General features: G+C 45.0%; 2 protein-coding genes across 3 annotated transcripts in view; one reads left to right on the top strand and one right to left on the bottom strand.

The window, feature by feature from the left end:
* The window catches only part of MSANTD7 (Myb/SANT DNA binding domain containing 7), a 501,345-nt gene extending 495,294 nt beyond the window's left edge, over positions 1–6,051 (top strand). Inside the window, exon 5 of the transcript XR_009447988.1 lies at positions 5,938–6,051. The gene's annotated coding sequence lies outside the window, so the exon portion shown is untranslated. The remainder of the gene's footprint in view (positions 1–5,937) is intronic.
* The window catches only part of FAM171A1 (family with sequence similarity 171 member A1), a 128,853-nt gene that overhangs the window by 99,603 nt on the left and 14,983 nt on the right, over positions 1–14,267 (bottom strand). The window lies entirely within an intron of this gene.

The raw sequence follows: 14,267 nt of genomic DNA, 5'->3' as shown, positions 1-14,267 counted from the left end.
AACAACATTGAGATTGGGAAAATGAAAATGCTACACTTCTTCGATTCATAGCCTGAACGTGACAAGGGATTGTCAGTCTTTTTTCATTTGTGCTGGAGACTCCAGAACATGTGTGAACCTCTCAACAAAAGCAAACAGTGTGTACAACTATACTTTGTTTCCACCAAAATGGGGTCAGTGTGTATATGCATGGATAGATATAGTTAATCCTGCTTTTAAACTAAGATAGTTTAAAAAGTATAGGGGGAAGTAGGAATAAATTCCTAAGACTGATAATAGGAGTCAGGTTCATTTTTATCTTCCACCGAGACTCGAGTTTCTGACGTGTTTAAGCTTTCATTCTTTACCTGGACTGGTGAGGGAGAGAAATTGCTTAAATCTTTGCAGTTGCCCTTAGATCTATACTCAGCAATCGGGAACTTAAACAGTGCCTGGTGTCAGAGGCCCTTATGGGTGCCACCGGTGAAGTCTTTGGTTTATATCCAAGTCAACAGCACAGCACCGTGAGGGAGGAGGGGGTGATAACGAAGACGATGTTCTTCAGAGCACGGTCCTCTCAAAAACAGAGCTGGGAGAGGGAAACCTACAGGGATAAGCCAGAATGTGAGGGGACCATCTGGAGCCCCACAGCCACCCCCAGAGTGACTGGTGTCATTGGTGCTTTGTGTATGTCCCCTCTGAGGCGAGCCTGGGCTGTAAAGGATCCACACCTCACCCCCAAAAGAGAAAGAAAAGGACCACTCAGGGCAGTTTTAGCAGTTTGTCCTCCACATCCAAGAGGGAGAAAAATCCGACCTGATACTCAAGGTCAGTGGTTGCCAGCACAGGGGGCTGTGGAGTCTGCAAGTGTGCGAAGCCACATGCAGAGGCACTCTCTGTGCCCTGCAAAACCCTGTGCCACACGCAGCATTTTGGTGTTAAGATGTGGTTTTTCTACTCCATTTCAGTATTTCTGAAACGGGGGTATGTTTTAGCATCAGTGTGGGCAGAGTCTGACCAGAATCAAGGAGATGCTGTCCCTAGAGTTAAGGAACTCCTTTCCCTGCCCTCCCATTATTTCAGCTCTAGAGAAATATGGTTTTAGGCAATGAATGTGAATTAAATGTAAGGTGTTAGAACCTTCACAGGACCAGCTATCTCCCCTACTCAATGAAGCTATGTATACAATGGGTGGGGGGGGGGGTAGCCACAAAGTGCTGGGCTTGTTTTATACTTTGGAAGTACAGTTTTTATAAGAAACTAGAGGCCCGGTGCATGAAAATTCATGCACTGGAGAGGGGGGTGTCCCTCAGCCTGGCCTGCTCTCACAGTCCAGGAGCCCTCAGGGGTGGAAGGTGACCTGGTGACCCTCTGCTGCTGCCACTGCTGGCAGCATAAGCCTCAGCCGGCCCTGGTTACCTGAGCCTTGGGCGGCCCTGGGAGGCTGGGCAGCCGCCATCCAAGGTTTGCCTGCACCTTGGGCTGGCCCTGGGCAGCTGGAGGGACTGGGGGACTCCGGAGGCAGGTGTGCAGGGCAGGCCCGGTCTTGCTGTGTGCCTGCCACCCTGGCGGGGCTGAGGGGACTGGGTGCCACCATCTTGTGGCTGTGGGCGTCGCAATCTTTGAGGGTGGGGCAGTCAATTAGCACATTCCCTCCTTATTGGCTGTGGACACCGCCATCTTTTGAAGGTATGAGAGTCAATTAGCATATTCCCTCCTTATTGGCTGTGGGCACCACCATCTTTGCAATGGTGTGAGGGTCAATTAGCATATTCCCTCTTTATTAGATAGGAGGATAGGCTCTCCAATTCAAGGATTTGGGGATCACTGTCTAGGGCTGAATTGTCTAAACATGGTGGAAACTGACAGAATCACGTCCACTTGCTCAGTCCTACAATGTATTTGATGGTTGTGGCTGTGATCTTGGAACAGACCACACTGTCCTCCAGGGTCCTGCTCAGTCTGATTACTCTGAAGGTCCTCGCCCAGTATGTACCCACGGGCAAGGTGGGCAGTTAATGCTGGAAATAAAACCTCTCTCTGATTTTTCTTTTAGGTATAATTCTTAACCCCCTCAGCCGACTGCCCTGAGAGCTGCAATCTTGGGGTTCCCAAGTCAGCACTGTGCAATCTGAGGTGCTCCAGAGGGGTGTCCAGGCTGCTCTGTGCGGGTCTGGGTCTGAGGGCCAGGACCACAGCTGGATTTCAAAGTGTTAAGCTTGGAGACAACCTGCCAGCACTGGGCTCGGCTAGAATTCTTGCAGCTTTTGTTTCTTCTGGGTCATTACATGGGTGTGTGGGATGGATGGAATTGCCTCCCCCAATTCATATGTTGAAGCCCTAAACCCAATGTGACTGTATTTGGAGGTGGGGCTTTGAAGAGGTGATTAAGATTAAATGGGGTCTTACGGGTGAGGTCCTAATCCAATAGGACTGGTGGCTTTATAAGAAAATGGAGAGAGACATAGATCTCTTTCTAGGTCTCCACCCATGTGAGGACACAGAAAGAAGGCTGTTCACAAGCAGACTCAGCCAGCCCCTTGATCTTGGACTTTCAGCCTCCAGAGCTGTGGGAGGTAAATTTCTGTTTTCTAAGCCACTCTGTGCACAGGATTTTGTTTTGAGGAGCCGGAGCAGACTAGTTCAGTGTGCTGGCAGAATGTTAATTATCAGGATAGTTGAAGCCACAGCCTGGGACAGGAGAGAGTACAGTTTCCAGAATACATTTCCTGGAAGCTACCACAGTGAGACTAATGATCAGGTCTGCTCCAAGTACACCTATCTCTGAGAAGATTCAAAGGCCTATCTTGGAGGAATGGCACTCGTTAGCGGTTAAGTACAAAGGACGTGGGGGCTGGAGCGACAGGAGTCCCAGACCTGCCAGTTAGTCAGGCAGCCCTGGGAAAGTTGCTTGCCAACTGTAAGTCTTCCTTTTCTCCCAGGTAAAACTGCGATAACGCAGCAGCTTCAGTCTGGGCTGCAAGTATAGAAAACTTGGCTAGCAGTGGCTTAAACGAAGAGGGGTTCATATTTCTCAAAGAATAACAAGTCAGGAGGCAGCCGTTGCTGGCCAGGCTCAGGTGCAAGGTGGTGTTGTCAAAAGATGGGGTTCTTTCCCGGGGCTCATTTGACCACCCTCAGCATGTTGGTTTTGTCATTCCTAGTCAAAAGTCTCCTAGCTGGAGCACGTGTCATCACAGCAGTGTCCAAGCAGAAAGGACGGAGAAGGCAGTCCAGCTCCTCCTGCCACTTGTCAGGGAGGGAATGCTCCCCGAAGCTCCTGGCAGCTGGGATGAGCTCTCATACTCCCAAACTGGGCCCTGTGCCCAGGCGGCTCTAGCCCTGAGGCTCAGCCCACCTACCCTGACCCAGAAACAAAACCAGGGCTCCAGGAGCAAACAGAGAGAAAGTATAGACTTTTATTAGTGTTTTAAGTGAAAAGTTACATGTAATATGCTTAACACAGTAAATGTTGATTATTAATAAACTTAATTTTCATCTCTTACCATGACCCAAAGTTATCTGATAAAGCTACACTTCCTTTGGTGAGGTTACTTGATGTCGTCTCTATACAAAAAAATTCAGGTCTATGTTTCAAGGAGTCAGCGTAGAAATAATTGGATGAACTACTTAGGAAGAAATGTGAGCAAATGAGGCCCTGGCCAGGTAGCTCAGCGGGTTAGAGCGTCGTCCTGATACACCAAGGTTGCGAGTTCAATCTCCGGCAGGGCACACACACAAGAAACAACCAATGAATGCATAAAATAAGTGGAACAACTAATCAACGTTTCTCTCTCTCTCCCTTCCAATCAATCAATCAATCAATCAATAAATAATGTGAGCAAATGGCATTTATCTCTAGCTTCTCTGTATTCCTAAACCACAGATAGTTAACATCACTGCATCTCTTTTCGGTGGCTTCAAATGAACAGGGTACGCAGAGTGTATCTTTCTTATAAATATATCAAAGGCTCTGGAAAATGGGAAGGGGGAACCCAGCACTTTCATTAGCAGTAGGGAAAAAAATACCCCTTTTCAAGGTTTTTATGGTTTACTTATCATGGCTTTAAATAAACTTCTTCTTAAAAAACAAAACCTTCTTCTCAGCAGGCATTCCACATAAACAGTTCAATTAAACATCCTCGTTGAAATACTCACTTTGGCGTTAACCCCGAGGTCTGTTCAGTTGAGTATGATCTACTCATGAACATTTCAGAGCTATAGGAACCAAGTGCTCACCTGGATCTCACATATTCAAATACTAAACTCAGGACAGGAGAAATGTTAATAGTTCTGTATTTTTAACACAGGTATCTCTCCAAACACTAGATAATTTCACCTTGTTTTAATTCAGACCTACAACAGAGGAGGAGAAAAGACACTATTTTGTATGTTCCTTCACGATAGGTATAAAAATAAATACTTACGATGTGTATATCAGACTAAAAAAATGAATGCCAATTAACAGAGGAAACAGCAATTAGCAAAGTCATTAATTGTGATACTGCTTTTGCTTCTGTTGTCATGACTAAATAATGTTTTGATATATTTTGCCTTTAGTATACTTGTTAATGCCTATAAGTAATTCATAACACAAACCCAATACTTCATATACATTTTATCTGAAATCAAAATACAGGAGACCAATGACATTTGTGAGGAATATATTCTGACAGAATTAAGAGCATCAGATTCAGACATGGCATATATTTTCTTCTATAAAACTTTTATTTTTAGTTCATGCCTATCACCTCCTAAAATACTTCCATTCCCAGCACCAACAGTTACCTTCTTCCTTGCAATTATTTTATTTTTTAATAAACACTTAATTTTAGAAGAGTTTTAGATTTTCAGAAAAACTGAAGATAGTATCGAGAGTTCCCCAATACCTCTCACTCAGTTTCCCCTATTATTAGTATCTTACGGTAGAATGATACATTTGTCTCAATTAATGAACCAATATTAATACATTACTATTAACTAAAGCCCATACTTTACTCAGACTTCCTTAGTTGTTTCCCAATGTCCGTGTCCTGTCCCATGATCCCCTCCAGGGCACCACATCACATTTCACTGTCATGTCTTGCTGGTCTCCTCCTGGCTGTCACAGTTTCTCAGACTTCCCTTCTTCCTGGTAACCTTGACATTCTTGAGGAGTACCGGTCCGGTATTTTGTAGAATGTCCCACGATTTGACTACTTCCGGTATTTTTATCATGGTTAGACTAGGTCATGAGCTTGGGGAGGAAGCCCAGAGGTAAAGTGCCGTTCTATCACATCATAACAAGGGCACATACTTTCGACATGGCTTATTTTACTGTTGATGTTGACTTTGGGCACCTGCCTGCTTGTCTGGTTTCTTTCCCTGTAAAGTTACTTTCCCCCCTTCCCACACTGTGCTCTTTGAAAGGAAGTTCTCTGTGCATGGCACACACATAAGGGGCTGGGGACTCCCTCCCCCCTCCTGGAGGGCAGAGTATCGACATCAGTTATTTGGAATTCTGCGTAGATTTGCTTATTTCTCTCCAATCATTCGATCACTCACTCATTCACATCAGTATGGGCCCCTGGATACTTAGCGTGAACTTGTAGGAAGAGGCAGGAAGGATTTTGTTGTTGCCTGTGCGTGTGCAAAGGCGATGGAGGACAGAGGCCACTGATGTGGACACAGGCCTCGTTCGAAACTCTGAAGGTTTCCCTCACACACCAGACGCATGTTCACAACACTGAATTTCTTGCTGCAATAACAATGTAAAGTCCTACGTGTTGCACAACGTTGGGCTCAGTCTGAGCAACTGAACTGCAAATATTGAGCCCACCGCCTGTGTGAGTGCCCATCCTTGCCTTTGTCCTCAACCCCCATCTGAGCAAACCAGCAAACCACATGTGATACATGTAAGCACCCTGGGCTGGTATCCTATAGGACAGTGATGGCGAACCTATGACACGGGTGTCAGAGGTGACACGCGAACTCATTTTTTTGGTTGATTTTTCTTTGTTAAATGGCATTTAAATATATAAAATAAATATCAAAAATATAAATCTTTGTTTTACTATGGTTGCAAATATCAAAAAATTTCTATATGTGACACCGCACCAGAGTTAAGTTAGGGTTTTTCAAAATGCTGACACGCCGAGCTCAAAAGGTTCGCCATCACTGCTGTAGGAGAATGGCTAGGCCTGGCAGCCCACTCTACAGCCTCTCACATAGACCGAGGGCATGGTGTTGTATGCAATAAGCGGGTTTTCAGTCTGGACAGTGAATTTAGGATAAACATTTCCACAACTCTTGATAGTGAATATATCTGAGTAATGAGAACTGAGCAGCAAGGGGCACCTGCCTATTAAACATGGAGGTGACATAATGGAGGTCTGTACCAAGTGCTAAGTGAGCCCACAGAGGCTGTCATTCAGAGGTGGTGGCAGCTGAGACGGGGCTAGAATAACAAGGAAAGACTGAGATGGAGAAGAGGGGCGGAGTCTAATTCATAGCCATACCAGTATTTTCAGTGTAAATAAAGTCTCTCAAAAATAAAGTCCAATCCTCTTAAATCTGCAGTTCTGGCTTCTGCCAGTAGGTTGCAAACTTTTCAGGTGGCAGAACACCTAGAAGTAATAGTGAAGTTGCACTGATGTCTAGGTGTCAAGCTTAAAATAAGTTTACAACCTGGGTTAAGACAGAATTCATCTTATAAAAATTTCTAATAGAGAACAGCAGCATGGATGGACTAGAATATATAATGAAGGAAGAAAAATTAAATTATATTTTCTAGTACAAATTGGGGGAAATCCCCAATATCCCATGTTTTAATATATTTTATTGATTTTTTACAGAGAGGAAGGGAGAGAGATAGAGAGTTAGAAACATCGATGAGAGAGAAACATCGATCAGCTGCCTCCTGCACATCTCCTACTGGGGATATGCCCGCAACCCAGGTACATGCCCTTGACCGGAATCGAACCTGGGACCTTTCAGTCCGCAGGCCGACGCTCTAGCCACTGAGCCAAACCGGTTTCGGCAATATTCCATGTTTTATATCAAAACATTCCTGCTTAGCTCACAAAATGTCCTATTTGAGAACTGCCAGCTTACACTACTAATCTGTAACAAGTCCTATGTTCAGGTGACAGAAGGATATACTTTAGAGGCCATTCTCTAAATCACCATAAAATCCAAATTAGCAAAAAGTCAAGAGGCTTCACAAGATATATTTGAAAAACTTTATTCAAGTGTTTCCTTGCTTTTTTTTTTCAATTACTGGCAATAACCACTGTTCTGTGTTTAGCTCGACTATGCATTAATAAAGATTTATAAGATACAGGAATTACTTAGAAGTTAAATGTGGAAAACTCTACTCATAGTTTTTAAAAAAACCAAACAGCCCTGGCTGGGTAGTTCAATTGGTTAGAGTATTATCCCAATATGGCAAGGTTGTGGGTTCAGTTCCTAGTCAGGGCACATATAAGAATCAACCAATGAATGCATAAATAAGTGGAACAACAAATAGATGCCTTTCTCTCTCTCTCTCTTTCTCTCTCTCTCTCTCTCTCTCTCTCTCTCTCTCTCCTTCCTCGCCTCCCCCAATGTCCTCTCAAAACAAACAAACAAAAAAAATCAATCTGCCTTCAAAGCAATAGGGAGAAAGTATCAAAGAGGGGAAGGTGATTCCATTGCATCCTAGCAAAAAGACAAACTGTGCCCAAGTCATCAGCCACTATGCAGAGCTGGAGATAACCCAAGAGAGACCAGGCATTTCACAGGGTTAAAGGGACCCTTCTGCAAAGACGAAGAGGTCAGACACCACTGCCCCAAACAGAGGGGGTCCGTAAAAATAAAATAATAGTAATCAAGAAGGTTGGCCTCTACCCCAGTCCAGACTTGGGAGTATGCCACTGTTAAAATGCTGCTCAGACTAACCCTTGACCGCGGTATCCAGTCCCAGGGGTTAGTTACTGGATTCACAGGCCCCCGCCCAGAGAACCATTCCCCTAGCTCCAGACACTGCCCAGGGGTCAGCATGTGTAGGCAGCATCCCAGAGCAAGAGGAGGGAGATCCTGATGCCATTTGAGACACCCTCACTCGGGGCTACACGCCTTAGGGAGCTACATGCCAAAAGAGCCCACTCCACTCTGGGGGCCACCCCTCAAGACTTCTAGCAGCAGGACAAATTCGCTAACCGGATGAGATGGCACCGATTAGAAGAGGTCTAACCACAGCCTGATGCTACCATTTGCTGTACAACTATTAGAAGTGTCAGTGTGATAGGCTTCTATCAATCAGTTCTTGCATTTAATTATGCTCCATTTCATACATCATTTTAACTCCCCAGGTTAACACCACTAAAGTCACACCAACAAACCGCACAGCATGACGAATTAATAACAGATGGAAAATAAGTATGAATACCACTCCCATAAAATTTCACCCCAGTTTGAGGCCTTCCAGTACACCAAGACTGACCCTCACCAGTCCCACTCATTGATGATTTTGAAAATGCAGTCGGCACACACATGGGTTTCTGATCATGGGGGCCACTCCTGGAAGAGCTTGGAAGCCCCTCCTGTGAGTCACGGCCCAGAATTAAACCTGCATGTGATTACTCCATAAGCAAAGACTCTGTCACTCACCATTCCTCTTCCGCACTGGCACTCAGAATACTTCAAGACAAAACATGATGCTGAAACTCAACCGGCTCAACTCCAGCTGCAACCAGGGCCAGAGGGAGAGCTCTGGGAAAGTCAGGCATGTTCAGGCCCCACCGGACCCTGAATCGGAATCTCTGGGGTGTGTCCTAAGCATCGGGAGGGCTTTAAGGTGCTCCCAGCTGATTATAATGTCCACCCAGGGCTGAGCCCCACTGGGAATGCTTTTGTTTTTCCCAAGACTGGGAGGCGGACAGAGTCCCACAACCTACGTTACAAATGGAATACTTAAAAAATGATTGCTGAACTAAACTGAATGTCTTTCCAAATCATACAACTTCCACTTCCATAACAGGCAAGGAACCTCAGAGATGGAAGATGGGTTGCCATCTGTGATCTCATTTTCCCAACCACGCAACACTGTTACACCAGGTGTCACACCTCCGGGTTGAAGGAGGTGCAATGAAGGAGTGAGTGTGGCCTCACTGTTCCTCCAGGTTACGGTTGAGAAACCTTCTAAAAGTGGGGCTGATATTAAAGTTGGCAAAGGCAGCAGCTTTGGGGGTGTTCCTCTGGCACATTGCCATGAGCAAAAATGAGAGCTAAAAATGGTTCCTCCCAACAACTGCCTTCTGCCGAAATAAGGTTGCCAGACCTAGCAAATAAAAATGCAGGATGCCAGTGACGTCTGAATTTTGGAGGAACAATAAACAATTTTTCAGTGTAAATATGTCCTGTGCAATACTGGGCATACTTACAGTAGACGTGTATTTATAGATTATCTGGAATGTCACTGCACTGAGTGTCCTGTATTTCATCTGGCAACTCTACAAGTACTAGCCCTCAAATAAGTGGTCTAGCTTTGTAGCTTTGTGTTGTTTTGCTTCTGGAGAAAGGGATGGTGGCATTACGAGATAAGAACATTTGAAAACCTTGTGTTTGTTCCCAACACATGCTTTGGTATTCATAGACTTAGGCACCACCTACAATAAGATACAAGCAGAATGTCCCTTTCTCCCAGTGACTTTTCAAAGAACCGAGTTCGCCAGCGCTGAACAGAGGACACGGCAGAGGGGAACTTCCTTGTTAGCCACAGCTGAGCAAATTCATCAAACAAAGGAAGCATTCAACTCACACTTTACATCACAACCCCCAAAACTTCAAGAAACTCTATGTAGAAACCAAAAACAGGGATGAAATTGTATCCAGATCATCTTGTAATTACGAAGTTCTATTTCCTGTTTTTGCTCCTGGGAGAGCGGGAGGAAAGACAGAGTGGAAAAGGGGAAGAAAGGAGGAAGAAAAGGGGCACAACTGGATGTGCTCTCAGCAAACGCTGGCTGAAGACCAGCAGAGTGAGAGGCGGCTCTGGTCTCAAGGAGAGACAGCTGGATTAGGGGCGGGTACACACAACCTCTCAACACAGGGAGGAAGTTTGGACGTTTTCTGCTGTACCCCAGCAGCCAGAGCAGTGCCTGGAACACGGAGCACTCCATCAGTATTTGCTGAATAAACAGCGAAGGGATGCACTCAGACCTGGGGAGGCAGGGGGGGACCAGAGATGGCTCCTCAAAGGCGCTGGTGCCTAATACTTTAGATCACGGGTGGGGAACGTCTGGCCCGCGGGCTGTATAAGGCCCGAGAAATCATTTGGCCTGGCCCTGCCACGGCATGAGGGGTGAGTTAATTAAATGTTTGACCAAATATAACAGGCTAATTTTTAAGCTGATAATTTTGTATGGCCTGTGAATGATGTTCTAGATATCAAAGGGAAGAGAAAGCAGAGCATTAAGGGGTGAACTGGGGGGAAGGGGGTGAGTGAGTGGAGAGGTGAGTGTGGACAGCTGCTTTTCTGGTAATGAATGGAAGAAATGAATAGCTTGAGGGGGCTATGGGGCCAAGGGGGTGCCATTTCACAGGTTAAGACCCATAAGACGAAGAGATGGAGCCACAGCAGGGAGACACTGACTGCACATCTCAGACTAAAAGTTGCCCCAGGAGTAGGGGATGTCTTTTCTCAACTTCCTCTCCCTCATATTCCCTCCACAAGCCCCATATTCCCTACAGCACAAACAAGCCATGGCCCAGCTGGGTCCCAGGACCACTCCTGAGCGCCCAGGCTGTTGCCTGGGTGAGTGGCGCTGCTTCCGAATTCAAGGAGATGAACATTTCAAGAGGTAAGGGACTGGGGGACTCAACGCCACTTCATTCACTTAAAAACACAAAACAAAAACAGAAACTGCCGTGAACTAGAAAGACACGCGCTCACACAGATCACTATTCTGCTGGTTCCTCGAAGGTCTTGTGGACTCGGCAGGCAGCCAGGAATCTCCAGGGAGATAAATTATGAGTCACTCAGGAATTCTGCTGTCCTGGCGGTGCCTGGCCCACCTTCCCAGGGACACGGGAGAAAAGGCAGCTCCGGGCAGAGCCGCTATTATCTGGGTGTGGTGCAAAGCTATGGTTTGGTGTGTTGTTTTGTTTTTGTTTTTAATGTCTTAAGGATTGTGTATCTTCACTTTTAAAATATTTTCTATTTGTTAATATTCCTTTAAAAATTTTTAAAATTAAATTTATTGGGGCAACATTGCTTAATAACAGTGTATACACTTCAGGTATTCAGTTCTATCACACATCATCTGTATGTTGCATTATGTGCTCACCACCCAAAGCCTTTTAACATTGTTTTGTTTTAGTTACCTTTTCTCTAGAGTAACAGAGCTTTATCTATACGTCTTAATTTTATCCATAAGTCTTTATCCATTAGTCTTAATTTTATTATATATTTTTTATTTTTGTGTGACCACTGTGAATTGACTAGGTAGCAAACCAGTATTTCACAGTGAGCTAGGAAGTCATTGAAAGCATTACCTAAAAAATGACATGTAGTCAGAACCACACAGAAGGGGCTACAGCTGGTGCCACAGAGCGCACAGAACAAGGCTGTATGCACAGCTGCACGATGGACAGGTGTTCCATAACAGGCTTACATCCATATGTTACCCGATTTCCAGCTGGAACAGCAGTCCCGCTAACTGAGTAGATAACTGCATCCACTACACTGCAAACTTCTGAAGAGTGGGGATCATGGATCTGTTTTATACTGTCTGACCAACAGTAGGAAGGAGTCAAAAAACATAGACAAACAGGTGAAAAAGTAGCATGGAAACCCAGGTTCATGCTACAATACTCTGCCCCTTCCCTTTCAATTCCTGCGAAGGCAGGAACCTCCAACCCATTCCTGATTGCCAAGAAGTTACTCCCCACCGCGAGGTCTCCGCCATGGCTCCCATGAAGACCGCTGGAGGGGCCTCGTCCCCTTCATACGCGAATTAGCAGCCGCTTCCTCATCTTGAAGACACTTGGAGGACTCGGACAGATAAACACTGCACATTCAACAGCCATGTATATATATATTCCAAGATTGGGTATAAGTGGTTATCTTCAGCGTCTCTTTCTTCTGCTGCTGAATGGACTATACAGACGTTGAACTTTTTGTGCCCTTTCGGTAGCTGTGATGCTACCCCATTAGGCCAACTGAAAAAAGCAGGAACAAGAACGAGGAAAGAAAGTAAAGATCAGTCACAAAGACGACTAATTGTGTTCTAAATAAATGACATGAAATTAGCAGAGGAGGCTGGGGTGGAGGAAGGTTATGCTGGAAAAGCCCGACCCTTTGATGCTGGAACAGCGGGTTGAAGATTAACCAACCAAGCAGAATAAATGGGAAGAGAGGATTTACAGTAATTTGGGAGAGGAAGATAGGTCAGGCATGGCAACTGGTTCACAGACTTAGAATAACACCCACTACTCATTACGTCCCCGTGGTCTGAGATATGAGTTTATTAGCAAGCTCAGCAACTCTACTGATAATTCTGCTGCCCCCCCATCCCGCGCCCCAAGAGCTCTTGTTCCTCCCAACAGCTGTAATTCCTAAGGATGGTGGTGCAGCTCAGAGAGCGCTTTCTTTCCCATTTCCACACGATTCTCAGCCTGCACACCCGAGCTTGAGAGCCACCCCCTGTGAAACCTCTTTCACTGCCGAGTTAGTCATTCCCTCCTCTGCACTCTGACATGTTAGGTTTGATAGCGATTTTTGTTTATCTGTGCTTCCTCCACAGGAGATTGGGTTCCTGAAAAGCAGGGGCTTGGTCTTAATTATCTTTGGGTCCCCATAACTTGGAATCAGAAGAAGTGACTGATAAACATGTGAGCCATGCTTGGTGGGCAGCGTGACTGCTGTGCAGGAAATGGGTGGCTCCGACAGGAGTCCCTGTGCAGAAATCATGACTGAGATGGTGAGTCTGACTGCCCAGAGCCACTGGGAGAGACATGCTAAAAGGAGAGGAGAAGGATGGAGGATGTGTATGGAGTTACTACCTCCACGGTATACCAGCGCATGACTTCAAGCCACTTTTTTTTTCATGTATAAAGAGGAATTTCTTCTGAATACCTGTCAAGATTATGAGAAAAACAAATAGTGAATCTGAAAGCACTAGACTATTTATAATGGATCATACAAATTTAAGATAATAATGTAAATATTTCAGGGGTGAAAGGTAAGGAAAGCAGACACTCTGTTGGATGGATGAGTAGGTAGGTGGGTGGGTGGGTGGATGGATGGATGGAGCAGCCATGAAGCAGCTAGCAGGAAGATAAGGTTAGGAAGTGTCTAACTTCACATCTTGCCAGTCCATGCTCTCCTGTACACATCTGCGGAAGGATTATATATTTAGAAATGCGAAGATATGAGATATGTAATCTAACAAGTGCACATAAACTACACCCCTGGTCCAAAAGGTAGTAACTCCTTTCTCTAGTTTACTTAGCTTTCTGTAGTACTTTAACATGTATTTATTTTAGAGGCGTAAGTTCAATATTTAATTGACATTGCATAGATTTCCATCAAGACACTGAAAGAAACATCATTAAAGGCAATGACTTTATTTTTAAGTTTGAAGAGGAAAATGAAGTTCAAATGGAAAAAACACACAAACTGTTTCAAACAGTATCAGGGAAAATACACTATAGGAGCCTTTTATCAATGCTAATTCCAACCTAAAAACTAAGTTACAAGAATCCATTCTAAAGAAAATACAAAGTGTGTATTAAAAGCCAGTTTAACAGTTTGCTCTGCCAAGAGGTGAGTGAGCTAAAGGAACACTTTCTGAGTTTAATTTCATTAGGCAGTCTTTAAGTTTATAGTAAAGGAAAAAGTGGACCATACAACTGTGCCCCGAGCATGTGCCCTGTGTGCCTGGTGAAGTGGTGTAGGAAGGAGAAACTTAATTTCGCTGCAGCCACAGTGGTAACATTTGGACAATCTGTGGAGTGAGGGGGTCTGCATGCAGAGCCTAGAGTGCAAAGCCCCTTTCTGAAAGGCTCCCTGTGCTCCAGCAGATGGCTGTAAACTTGACCAGACTGCAGACCTGTGTCCTCCACCCTCACGGGTTGAGTGCATTAACTTTTCTATCCCTTTCCCATATTCTTTTTCACACGTCTATACATGTGCAGCAGATGGCAGGTAACAAAGAGAGAGCCATCAGCTGAGCAAAAAGCGGAACCCCATGTTCCGGAGGAGGCATCTGAAAACCAATCACCTCCAACCTCTGCTTAGATGGGAACATTTTAAATAATGAAATGAC

The sequence above is a fragment of the Myotis daubentonii genome, chromosome 1 (genome assembly GCF_963259705.1).
Source record: "Myotis daubentonii chromosome 1, mMyoDau2.1, whole genome shotgun sequence".
NCBI lineage: Eukaryota > Metazoa > Chordata > Mammalia > Chiroptera > Vespertilionidae > Myotis > Myotis daubentonii.
This window is presented reverse-complemented; position numbering and strand designations above follow the sequence as displayed.